This window comes from Coloeus monedula, assembly GCF_965178545.1.
Source record: "Coloeus monedula genome assembly, chromosome: 1".
Classification (NCBI taxonomy): Eukaryota; Metazoa; Chordata; class Aves; order Passeriformes; family Corvidae; genus Coloeus; species Coloeus monedula.
This window is the reverse complement of record NC_138781.1, coordinates 86,283,770-86,295,906: the sequence shown is the minus strand read 5'-3', so window position 1 is coordinate 86,295,906 and position 12,137 is coordinate 86,283,770. Positions and strand designations below refer to the sequence as shown.

Below are 12,137 nucleotides of genomic sequence, written 5' to 3'. Positions count from 1 at the left end.
CTCGAGTGAGCCCCCCTCCCCAAGGAACCTTCCCCTGGATGGTTCTATCTTGGTTTACAGAATGTGTTCTGGAGAGGACCTTGGGCTCTGGGGCACACTGATCCCTAGCTACGAAGCTTCTAAAATGTTTAGTCTCCTAGCTGAACAAACAAGTCCAAGAATGTAGGCAAAAAGCACTAAGAAATAAGAAGTTGTATAAAAGGTGTAACGGGTATAAAAGAAAACGGAAAAAATCTTCGTGGCATCAACAAGATACATTTTCTTTCCCAATTCACAAGGGTGATTAGCAGAGACAGGCCTTCCATAGCACCGCGTTATCCGTGAGCTTTGCAAGTCGCATCAACTCTAAAATGCATTTATAGTGCCTCAGTCTGATTGGATTCCTTCACAGGAATATATTCTTTACCTGTGTTCTGTCCTGTCTAGCTACTCTCCTCTGCAACTTGCAAGTCCCAGTGAGAATGTAACTACTAGAAACCAGCATTTCACCATGCTACCTGTTATTTCATCACAGAAGCTTCAGCAAGTTTGGTGAGAGAAATACAAATATTTCTTCGACATTAACCCGGGTAGATTTATCATTCTTTATTCCCTCATTTTTAGGTCAACTAAAGTGCAATTGTACAATGAATAATAACTTCTTATATTTTATATGTAATTTTATGGAAATAAGAATGACTGGACTTCCTTTACAATTGAAAATGAAAGCAATTCTTCCTTTTGTGTGTCATAGCTGGGCATGTAGCAGAAAAATCAATGAAACTACAAATTTTTGTGGAATAATATACTTGGTTTATGCAGCAAGCCTGCTTTTGTAGATTATTTGCACATGACTTTCCATGCACGAGTTCCCAAGTTTCAAATTTATTTCTCAGCCTCCTTTATGAGGTAGCTAGAGTACAATAATCTGAATACAACTCCAAGATGAAACACGACAGCAGCTGATTCTGATCTGATTTGTTTCTTTTAAAATAAAGTTATTGTTGCTCTTCCCATCTCTCATGGGATTCAACTGCATATGTGCTTTGGATTTCCTCATCCCACCCCAGGCTGCTTGGACAGGAATTTCTGTATTCCTCCCTGGTCACCTGTCCCTGCTTCTACCACTAGAATTCTTCTTTGTTTTGCTTGAGGTTAGCTGGAAACTCATTGCATATCCATGCAGGTCTCCTGACGCCCTTGCTGTTTTCAGTAAGGACCATTTTATGGTCAAAAAAAAAAAAGAAAAACCAGTTTATGAAGGATTTGTCTACATATGCATTAGCATGCGAAATTCTCCACTCAGCTTTATCTTGTCAACGCACATCCAGAGTTTTGTCAAGTACAACTCATTCAGCTTTATTTTCTCATGCTGAATAGCACAATATTCTATAAGGAACATCACTGACAGATGTGTGAGAAAAGACTGTGGAGTCATGCCTAGTGCTATCTTCATAAACATACGATGGCATATTTTTGATCTTCTATGAACATACAGAATTATTATTTCTTCAGACCTGTTCTGACATATTATAAAAGCTTCATTAATAAATCCTAGCCTAATTAAAGTAAGAAAAAATGCCACTGAAAAAGGTTTTGTGTGTATTTGACAGCATAAAACTTAATTCATATCTTTTTATTGCCCAGATATTCAGAAAAAAAGAGTATGCATGATTCTACTGAGTAACAAAAATAACCATGCACCTAGGAGTCAGAAAGAATTTCACTGAGAAAGGTTTCATCTCACCAATGGAAAGTAAAACGTGTGCAAAACTCTGAACATTAATGCAAATGAGCTTCCACAGTTCCACTTCCCACAAAGTCTCTCCTCTTGCCAGATCTCGTATTCATCTCGTAGTAACAAAGTGGGGGAAAAAGTAGGGAACAGTTTGACTTTTCATCATTTCAGCTCCCTGAGATGAGTGGGAGGAGGCACAAAATCACTCCCAGAATTGCCAAAACACCTAGGCAAAGACTTGGAGCTTATGAGCTGTTACCCTTTCAAGCGGAGCTCCCACAGATACCCTAGAAGCAATGGTATGAATAAATACTGGGAAGCTACTGCATTTTCCACTCACTGTGGCTTCAGAATTAATTTATACTGCCATTCATATTTCGACGCAATTAACAGAAACCAATGTCACGTACACATACCAGACACTTTTTTAAATTTAAAATGCTCAATTTAAAGGTTCAGAAAGTCATAAAAATAGAACAGCATAAATCTGTATTTTTTTTTTCCAAAACAGTGGAAAAGATTCAACTTAATATCCATCCCACCTCAGAAATATTTCCTAATTAATCAAATTATCTCCAAGGTGATTTCAAAGTTCTGAAAACTCATGCTCACCTGAGTTTTCATTTAGAAATGAAAGTATTAAGAAACTGAATCACAAAACACATAAAATTGTCAATGCCACAATGAAGTTGTTATTTAACTAATAATTAAGAGAAATTTGTTTTGCTTCTGACGCAGTTACTGGTTTCTCCTAGAACTGATTTCCATAAGGTTGCTTTGTCCTGGGTACCCACATAAACATGAAGTTCTGGAATTTTCTCAGGTCTTTCATTTGATTTTTAATAAACCTAACCAAATCAGACAGTTTAAAACCTAAACCAAAACACAAACAGTTTTGTGGCTGACTACTTCTGATTACTACAATGGTAGCTATACCCTGGGAAAAAGACCTGTAGGTTCTCATCAAGGAGGTAATTTTCAAAACTGAATATGGACCTAACTGTAGGTGTAAATATTAACCTCTAGTAAAACTCCTCTTTTATTAATTTGTTTTCTTTGAACTATATAGTTGTCATTACTTTTATCAATCTAAATTACAAAAAATATCTCAATATATATGAACAGGCCCAAGTACAGACCCTGTAGTTTCTCGTTTCCCATAATTTTGTAATGATCTGTTCTTTTCTTTTTGTACTTTGATCATTTGTTTGGAAAATCAGTATACCAACCACCATCACTTCCCTGATTTGGAGAAGCAAATAAATTTTTCCCAGGCACTAGAACAAACATGTAAAATTCAGAAGTACTGACTGAAGAAGATAGTATTAAAATCAGGGGAAAAAAAGAAAAAAGAAAAAAGAAATCCCAAACATACAGCAAATAAACATATAACTAGCTTAACCCTGTAATAGATCAGCCCGTATTCAATTCAGCCTTGATTAAGAATGCACAATAGTGGTCAGACAGTCTTCAAGTTCATACTACTTGTTGAGTTTAGAAACCATGACAGAAAGAGCTTAACACACATTTTACATACAACTTACTCACAATGGAAGCCTGCTGCATACGGCTGATGTAGAGAAAAAAAAATCTTATTGTCAAGTTCAATAGAGATGCTTAATTAAAACAAAACAAAACAAAAAAAAAATAAAAAAATTTACTCTTCCCTGCACACTCAACATTTTTCCTCAGGGGAATTAGAAAGTTCAGAACTCAGATGTCTGTGGATCCTGTGCTTAGGTGTTGATCTATCCCCATCTACCAGAGAGCCTAAACACCTAAGCTGAGACTCCCAAGCTCCATTTTGAGGACAAACACCTAAAAATACTGTGATTTGAAGGCAGGCAAACTTAAAACATTTATTTAAGTAAAATACTGACAACCTAAACAGTGACATTATTTCTCTTAATTGCTTTATGAGTAAGGTTATGTCCTTTAGAGGGCTATTTGTTCTACCGAGCTTTAGGAGTTACTTGTGGTCTGTGGGGGTCTAGATTTTCCTGCCTTCAAATAAATCCAAAATAAGAGCTAAACAAAAAATTTAATACAAAAATCTCACATATGTGTCTGAACCCAGATATTTCAAAGGACATTTAGCTTTCAATTTTAATAAATTGATTGATTTCCATAGTTTGACATGATTTATTGGTCCCAGACTTGACAGCAGAAGCATCATATTGAGGTACCATCTGGAATGGGTGAGACAATACATGCCAAAACAGAAGAGAGCTAAAAACAGGGTTAGGAAAAAGCAGCAGAAAAATAAGGATAAGGCAAAATGAAGGAAAAAGGTATCCCAAAATATTGGATAAACCTATAGGAGTAAAACAACTTTAGTCCTCTATTCTCAATTCAGAACAGGAATAGCTTCCTATACTATGACTAAGCAGTGTCTCTCTCAAACATTTAGGAGCAACAATCCACCTCATAAATTGGGTTTAGTAGTGTTGACCAGGCAGGTAACATACTGACAGCAACCCTCCCTTCACGCCCTGAACCATTTAGGAGAGTAGAACCCTCCCTCCCACACATTTCTGCATGGGATCCTCACCAACTAATGTCCGTGTTGCAAGTTCCTCAAATCCTTCCTTCTGCTTCGGTTATAGCAACAAGTGTCCATGATTCAGCCTCAGTATGGCTGCTTTGTTTCTTTAAAAGTTTAAAAATCTTGAGTTTTCCAAAATCGTAGTAGCAAAAAACTAGTCTCCTAACCTTGAAAATTTTTACTCCTCCTCCCTAGCAAAGAAGGGAACAGAACTTTTTGCCTTACAGAAACAGCCAGTTTTTCCCACAGTTCAGCAGCTGGGTGCATCCTTTAAAGTGACTGTGTTAAAGGCTTCCTAGAGCTGAAGGTCAAGATGTGTATCTTAAATTTTTTGGCCCTGTGGCAAGGGAACATGAGGCTGCTCCACCATTTTTCTATTACTCTAGGTTTAAATGCTGGTCTTAATTTCATGGGTTTTTTATAACTTCAAAAACCAGTTGCAGGGGATACTACAGGCCAAACAATGCCTTTGTGCCAGGTACTGATGACCACTAAAACACAGGGGTAAGCTGAACTCATCTCCTCTCTGTAGCATTACCCAAAAGCATCTATGCCCAATCCCACCTAACCTTGCAGAACTGTTGAACAGATCTTTGTAGTACTGGAAAAGACAATTCCCCCTGTGGCTGAGAAAATGTGTCTTTAAGCCTCCCCTTTGAATATGCATGGCATAAAAACTGTGGTTGAAACTCTCATTAGTTGTTACAGGCCAGAACACACAATGAAGTTCCATATCAGGGTCTGCAAGAAAAAATTGATAAAATATGTTTGCAGACACTGTATTATAGATATAATGTCTTCCAGAGCATACTGCATATTCCATTTCTTTTCTAAATTGCTCACTGCTGCAGCATCCAGTTGCCAAAGAGCTGGAACTTTCCATCAGCAACTGCCTGTGGCAATCTCCACCTGGGCAAGACAATATGGGAATTAAGACAATCTGCTTTCAGTCTCTATATCAGTTTTTCTGCTCTCATTTTCTACAGTTTCCTAACATTTCTGAACTTTCTCAGTATAAAGGCTACACTGAAAGAGGCTGATTGTCAAAGAGAGCTTCTGTCCCTCCATAAATATCATTCTGTTTTCACGGGATGCTGCTTGAGTCCAGAATTAGCTGAAGCTCACCAGGGTTCTATACAGCCCAGAGATTTGGCAAGCAGCAGCCTGATTTATTTTCAAGCAGATTCTACTTGGTGATTACTCTTGTGGAACTCTAATGATTTATCATTTTAGTGAAAACTTGAACAAGCATCACCTTCTCAGGAAAAGACATTTTGACAATTACCTTTTGTGCATGTAATGCAGTGTGGGTGACCACCATACATAATACCCAGGAAAATTATTGGAAAGGGTGAAATTGTACCACTATAAAATCCAAATCAGCTGTTTCAGGAGTAACAGCTGAAAAATGTACACACATACTTTTTGATATCACCTGTATTTGTCATGAGAACAAATGCACTCATTTATATATTCAGGTGATCCAGGCTTCCCCTTTATCTTATAAAAACCCAAAAAACAACCCAAAACCCACAAATTTTTAATATCCAAAGAAAACAGGAGCTTTACTCCAGTGGAAGGCAAAAATTTTAGTACCTATTCTGTTCTTTACTGTGAAACCAGAACAGAAGATCACTGTAAACATACAAGAAATGCAGCCTAAGAAGCAGACATAAGGGAAGAAAAAGAAAAAAAAAAACTAAGCTTCTTGACTAAATGGACTCATTTGTCTAGAAATACACTTGCACCTGTATTTTAGTACTGGAACAAAACAATGAGAGATACAGCAAATAAATGAAAAATTACATCTCTGCCTGCCTTTTTCTATTCTTTTCCTCCATCTCTGAAAATACTAACACATAGAGATAAGCCAAAGCAGCAGCAAAGCCCTGCAAATTTGCCAGCATTCTTTTCCTTCAGTTAGACTCTTTTTAAATCTACATGACAAATTTCAACTGTACTGAAGGGTAAGAAATTACAAATTCTGGAGACTAAAACCTTCCAATTTTGTAGAAGCCAGGTGTAAACGAGTAACTAGCAGAAATGACCAGAAGAGAAACACATCCAGTTTAGGCCTCACATGCCTATTGTATAGCTTTTTAGTGGGGGTCTGCACATGAACCTAGAACAACACACACAGGAAAAAAATGCTCAAACAATTAGCTGATATATGTAACCACACCTCTGCAGATGAAAAATCCCACACATGGAAAGAAAATTCAGAATGTAGAGTGAATCAGTACTGGGCCAAATATGACCTAAATGGTTTTAGGACAGTAGCCATCCTCTGGTTAATATATAGGTGAATCTAAGAGCACCAGATGTTTCAATAACGAAATTTTTTCAACAGAAATGAAGCACTGTCTGCTGGTAATTGATTTCTGCACAAATATCTTATAAAGGGAATGTCAGGATTTGTGTGATCTAACATGCTTTATCTAGCTTTAGGATCTAACATGCTTTATCTAGCTTTCAGCTGCATGTAAAAGAGGTCATTTGGGTAACGATTAGGTAAGTGAAATTACGCACTGCTAGCTGAATTCATCCTCTTCTGGCTTTGATAAAGTTGTAATTTTGGCCAGAAACTACTGTCATGCAAGCAGAAAACAAGATAATGAAAATACTAATGGGATCGCAGAAAAAAACTAGAATACACTAGCCACGACGTCCATCTATACCTGCTACAAAGGACTTGCTCTGGCTTCACAAATAGTTTTAACTTTTCTTTAAATTTCCAGTACTCTAATTTAATTACTTGTGCACTTATTGTATAATCAAATCCAACAATCTGCCACCAGAAAGGTATCAACAACAGCAAGAGGTACTTGATAGTGGTGGCATTGCTATATGTAGATGTACTGCTCTTTGCCTTTTCTTAATTTTTTCCTTTTTTAAACTCTGCTCTCAGCACCAATTTAGACAAAAGGCAACAGTCCAAATACTTCTGCACATTTGGCTCACCGCTAGCACCAAAACAGAAGTTTGCACCAGCTCTACTATTTTTTGGTCACTCTGCGATTTGGTCACCTCAGTGTTCACGAGTTGCTCCCTTCACTTCCAACCCTTTGAGGAACTTGGAATAGCATCAAAAGTGACAATAACTTATGCACTCTGCTTATCCATTGTGTGTCCCAGACACAAATGTGAAGGGCCTAAGCGGAAAAAACATTTTGGTGGCTGATGCTACCTTCACATAAAGAAGGGAGAAAAGTACCTGTAAAAGGGAGGAATACTCTTTACTCTCCTCACCCTTAAATAGGCATCAGGCAAAGGAAAACCCAAGAGAGTTTTTTTCATTTGCTTTGCTGGTTTTCTCCCTGCTTAGACACTCAAAATAGAATGTTAAATCTCAGACTGCTTGGCATTTCAATATTGCCAGCCTATGACTGTCACCAGTTAAGGACAAAGGACATCCTTAGTTGAGGTTCCCTTATGCCTTCAAGTGTGATGTCAGAGAAAGTATTTCTTGTATTTCCTTTTCAGCACAGTTGCTTCACCCCAAAATAAAATCATGATTCATCAGGTTTCCTTCCTACACAAGTAGCAACTGTAACATACAACACAGAAAAGAAATAGATTGCAATACAATGAATGAAAGTTCTAGAAACATAATTAAGAAGCCTTTTAAGGATTCTATTTATTTAGTTACCCAAAAAACTTGAGATTAAAAGATTAAAGCTTCATTACCTTTATCTCTGAATTTGTTGATTGTAACTACAGGTGTATAATATGAGCATAAATTAAAGTTTTGATCCCACTTGGTAACTACTTACAATTTTTCATTGTTCATACCAAAGGGAACTTGAGAGCGCTGACCCAAAAATTAATTGTAAGGACTGTCTGAGTGATTTGTGCCTCCATTTTTTATAGACTTGGCCAAGTACCATCGTAACCAAAAGACAAACAAAGGTTATGAAGGCTTCTCACAAAAGATACAGAAAGATCTGTTTATAACAATAGCAAGCAATTGTTATTTTCAAAATGGAATTACAGCCCTTGTGAGGATTTGATTTATTTTAAAAAATTAAAAATCAGGTGTTGTTAATATTTATATTCTATATTAAAATTCAGGTAAAAAATTTAAAAAGCATTTCAGGTTATAAATTAGAATTTTTAAAAAACCTCAATCACTGAATCAAATCCCCTCTGTTTCACATAGGCAAACACAAAATATATACTCAAAGAATAGTACAATTTAATTAACTCAGTACTTAGCCTACCATCTAGCCATTAATGACTGCTATCAAAGTGAACTGGTATGTTATATCATATAGTATATCATATGTAACAGGTATTTCAGACACTCTTGACACATGTAAACAATAGTGAGAATTCTCTCAGGCAATATTTGTTTTACCAAGTAGCTCCTTTTCCAGAAAACTCATAGCTCCAATCTTGCCTTTAATTCCTTGAATGCCCTATTAAGAGGTGTGCATATATAAACACAAGCATATCTATAAACCAAAACCATCAAGACTCCAGAATTTAAAGTTGAATAACACACATAAAAATGAAACTATGATCTTCTTAGCCTGCATAAAGTATTTCATTTCAATCTTGCAGTAAAAATGGGCTAAAATTGCCTTTAAAAATGGACTTTGAGGTATGTGTTGCTCTAACTGAAAGATGTGTAGGTTCTGGATGAGAATAAAACCTGTGGAAAACCATGTAAATACAGAAATGGGTGGAATAGGCTCATATTCAACCTTCTGGGCATCTCAAATTGCGAATAGACTTTATAGATGAAACATTTATATGAGAAAGGCAAACTCAAGCATGTGCCCTGTAAATGCCTTAACAACCTGAGTTTATAAAGAAGTTTACCTTATGGAAGAAGAAAACATGCACACTTTCTATGAGGTTTGTGAAAAGATTATGCAGGCTGGCATATTGTTTATTTCAACTGTGGCATAAAGACTTTTATAAGCCAGCATGTACTAGCTTTTCATTCTTTACAGACACATCAGCAGACTTGTCATGTAGGTAGACACAAATAAACGTTTGAATTTAGAAGCTCTCTTCTCAAAAACTTTGGAAAAAAGAGAACGTGAGAACAGACACTTGTGACAGCCATCCACCACATAATGTCAAAACCCCACTATGAATGTTGACATTTGCTAGATGTCATGGGTTTTAAAGTACATTTTTGAAAATAAATGTATTCATTTAAAAACTACCATTTAGATTTCTGCTTTTATACTTTAAGAAATACAAGAGTTTTCAGGAAATCTAGCTTTCATCTTGGCCAATGCTTTTATGGATCATCCTGTTACTGTTACTTGAGGTGAGACACAACAAAGCAAAGCTCACAAAACAAATCCACGCAGAGTCAGGTTTTCTCTGTCTGTGAGCCTACTATTGCTGCAGAGAGAGTGATAAAATATTTGCTCTTCTATAACCACAACCCAATGAGTGCTTCTTCCCTAATCCATAATCATTATGCATGCATTGTTCCAACAGCCAGCATTGAACAATTTGACTCTAAGGCTTCTCCGTCAAGAGCTTAAAAGGCTTTCACTTGCTGTATTCTTCTTTATTCTGCTACACAAAGAAAATTGCTGAGACACATCAAATACTGGTTTGCTAAAGATATTATCATATGAAACTTGCTTATTCAAACAACATGCTGTTCCTATAAACTATGGAGCACAGAACAATGACATGTGGGATGACAACTTTGATGTACCCACAATGGGCGACGATGTCTCAGTGCACAGCCCCAGCTCATGTTTAAATGCACATCCTGTCTGATGCACTCTGGAAGCACTCTAACCCCACTTTAACAAGGGATTAACTTCCACTAAACTGGTGGAAATAGTACCCTTTCAATACATGTGCTGCATTTCTTTTGTGATAACTTGCATTTCAAATGGTGTCTGGTTTTGGTTTGGGTTGTTGTATTTTTTTTTTTTTCCAAGAAAGATTATTTCCCAACTATTTTCCAGGCACACACTTGTAAAAGACAGGACATTTTGGAACAAAGAAATTTTTTGAAAAGTTTGCAAACAAGGAGTCATTATTTTAATTTATTCCTTTTTAGAAAGCTTTCCTTTTACAAAACTGTATCTGGTAATCTCGCAAAGTCTGATAATACTCCAAAAGAACACTTTATTTATAAAATGCCTATATTTCCAAAAACACACAGAAATTTGTAAACAAAGTATTTTCAAATACGCTTTTGCTATAAATATGAGAATATTACTGCTGCAGTTTATTACACGTAACATGAAGCCTATTGTCTTCCCAGCAGCAGTGTGTGCACAAAATAACATATTCCAACAGACACTTAAGCATGACAGATGAGGAAATGAGCTTAGATGAAAATAACTGAAGTGCATCAATGGTCAAAAATTAGTTTGAGGCATTCCCTTTATTTTCCAGAAGGAAAAATACAATAAGTAAGATTCAACAGATGAATTAGTTATAAAAAAAAAAAAAAAAAAAAAAAAACAAACAAACAACAAACAACAAAGTGCCAATGCTAAGAAAATAAACAGTTATAAAAGTCCAATTGAAAATTGTAGAAAAGGAGGATGCAAATTGTTCCAATTTGCTTCCATGCTGGAAGTATTTGCTGTGAAAGAGGAAGAAGTCAGTAATTTTTCTCCTGCTTCCCACACACAATAGCAAAACTAGAGCTTGAGCAATTTTCTAAGACAATTAAACAACAGGTAGACAGACTGTCTTGTTTCTAGCCTTTTCTTTCTTGTCATTGAGCTTCTATCATAGCTAGCACTTCACTGTGTGCGTTTTCTTCCAGATGTGGAAACATGGTTTATTAGCTTGTGAAACATCTGCATGTTTTTACAAAAGCTGGCTCATGAAAAAAAAAAAATAATCAAAGCAAGCAACATAAGTAGAAGAATTAAATGAGTTTTTTTTATATTATTACTATGACAAAAACTGTGTGAAGAAAAAGAAATGGTAAAAAAAAATTTCTCCTGTCCATAAGTGAAATATCGAAGTGCTCAGTCCTTTGGCAAATAAATGCTAACTAGCACATGCAGTATCAACGAGTTAAACCACAGCAAGCTTTATTTCTCCCCTGAAGTTCCATCATTCTCTTTTGCAAGGATTTCATACAGCCTCTGCTTTGCTTCCCACTTTTCCTCTTGTCTTTTTCACCCATAATACCAGATTACATGACAAGACCTGAATGTATTGTTTAGTTAGTTTAGGAATCCTGAACAATTCACCCTACAAATTAAAGCAAAGGCCTCAGTTGCCTCACATCTGATTTGGAGCTGCCAAAACTGGCACATCCAAGGAAACACATCTTTTGGATAATGGCTGTCCTGGGCCACTCTAATAGAACTATAAAGGAAATAGAGGCAAAGAAGAGGAAGAGATCTGTGAAGGACAAATATGAAGGAATCATAATGGTAGGCTTGAAAATGAGGGAAAAAAATTGAATAATACGTGTAGAGATAGTAAAGATATGCTGGTGAAAGAAAAAATCCAACACTTTTGATTTAGAAACACAAAGATTTGTTGAAGAATGTTAGAAAATACAGAGACAAACCAGTGGTGCTACAACACTGAAGATAGAATAAGAAACTTTACCAAAAGGCAACTTGAGAAGACTGTTTAAAGGCTTCTTAACACACATAAGACTGAAACCCAGTAACCCACTACAACATCAACGCTATGATTTCTGTGCTCAGTTTGTATTTTTTTGTGGATTGGGGTGAGAAGGGGTCTGGTTCAATCAGTCAGCACAATTAAAAACCTCTGTAATCTGCAGAATTCTCCCTCACTAGTGAATTCAGTCTACTAATACAGGTCCTAACAGAGGAAAGTCATGAACTTCTATCTATGAATTAGCAGGATAAAGTACAATGGCACCATCAGAGACCTCTGAGTGCAGCCTCTCAA

At 36.3% G+C, this 12,137-nt stretch overlaps 1 protein-coding gene across 1 annotated transcript in view; it reads right to left on the bottom strand.

The window, feature by feature from the left end:
* Positions 1–12,137, bottom strand: part of SEMA5A (semaphorin 5A) — a gene marked incomplete at both ends in the record, with an annotated part of 312,885 nt that overhangs the window by 169,432 nt on the left and 131,316 nt on the right.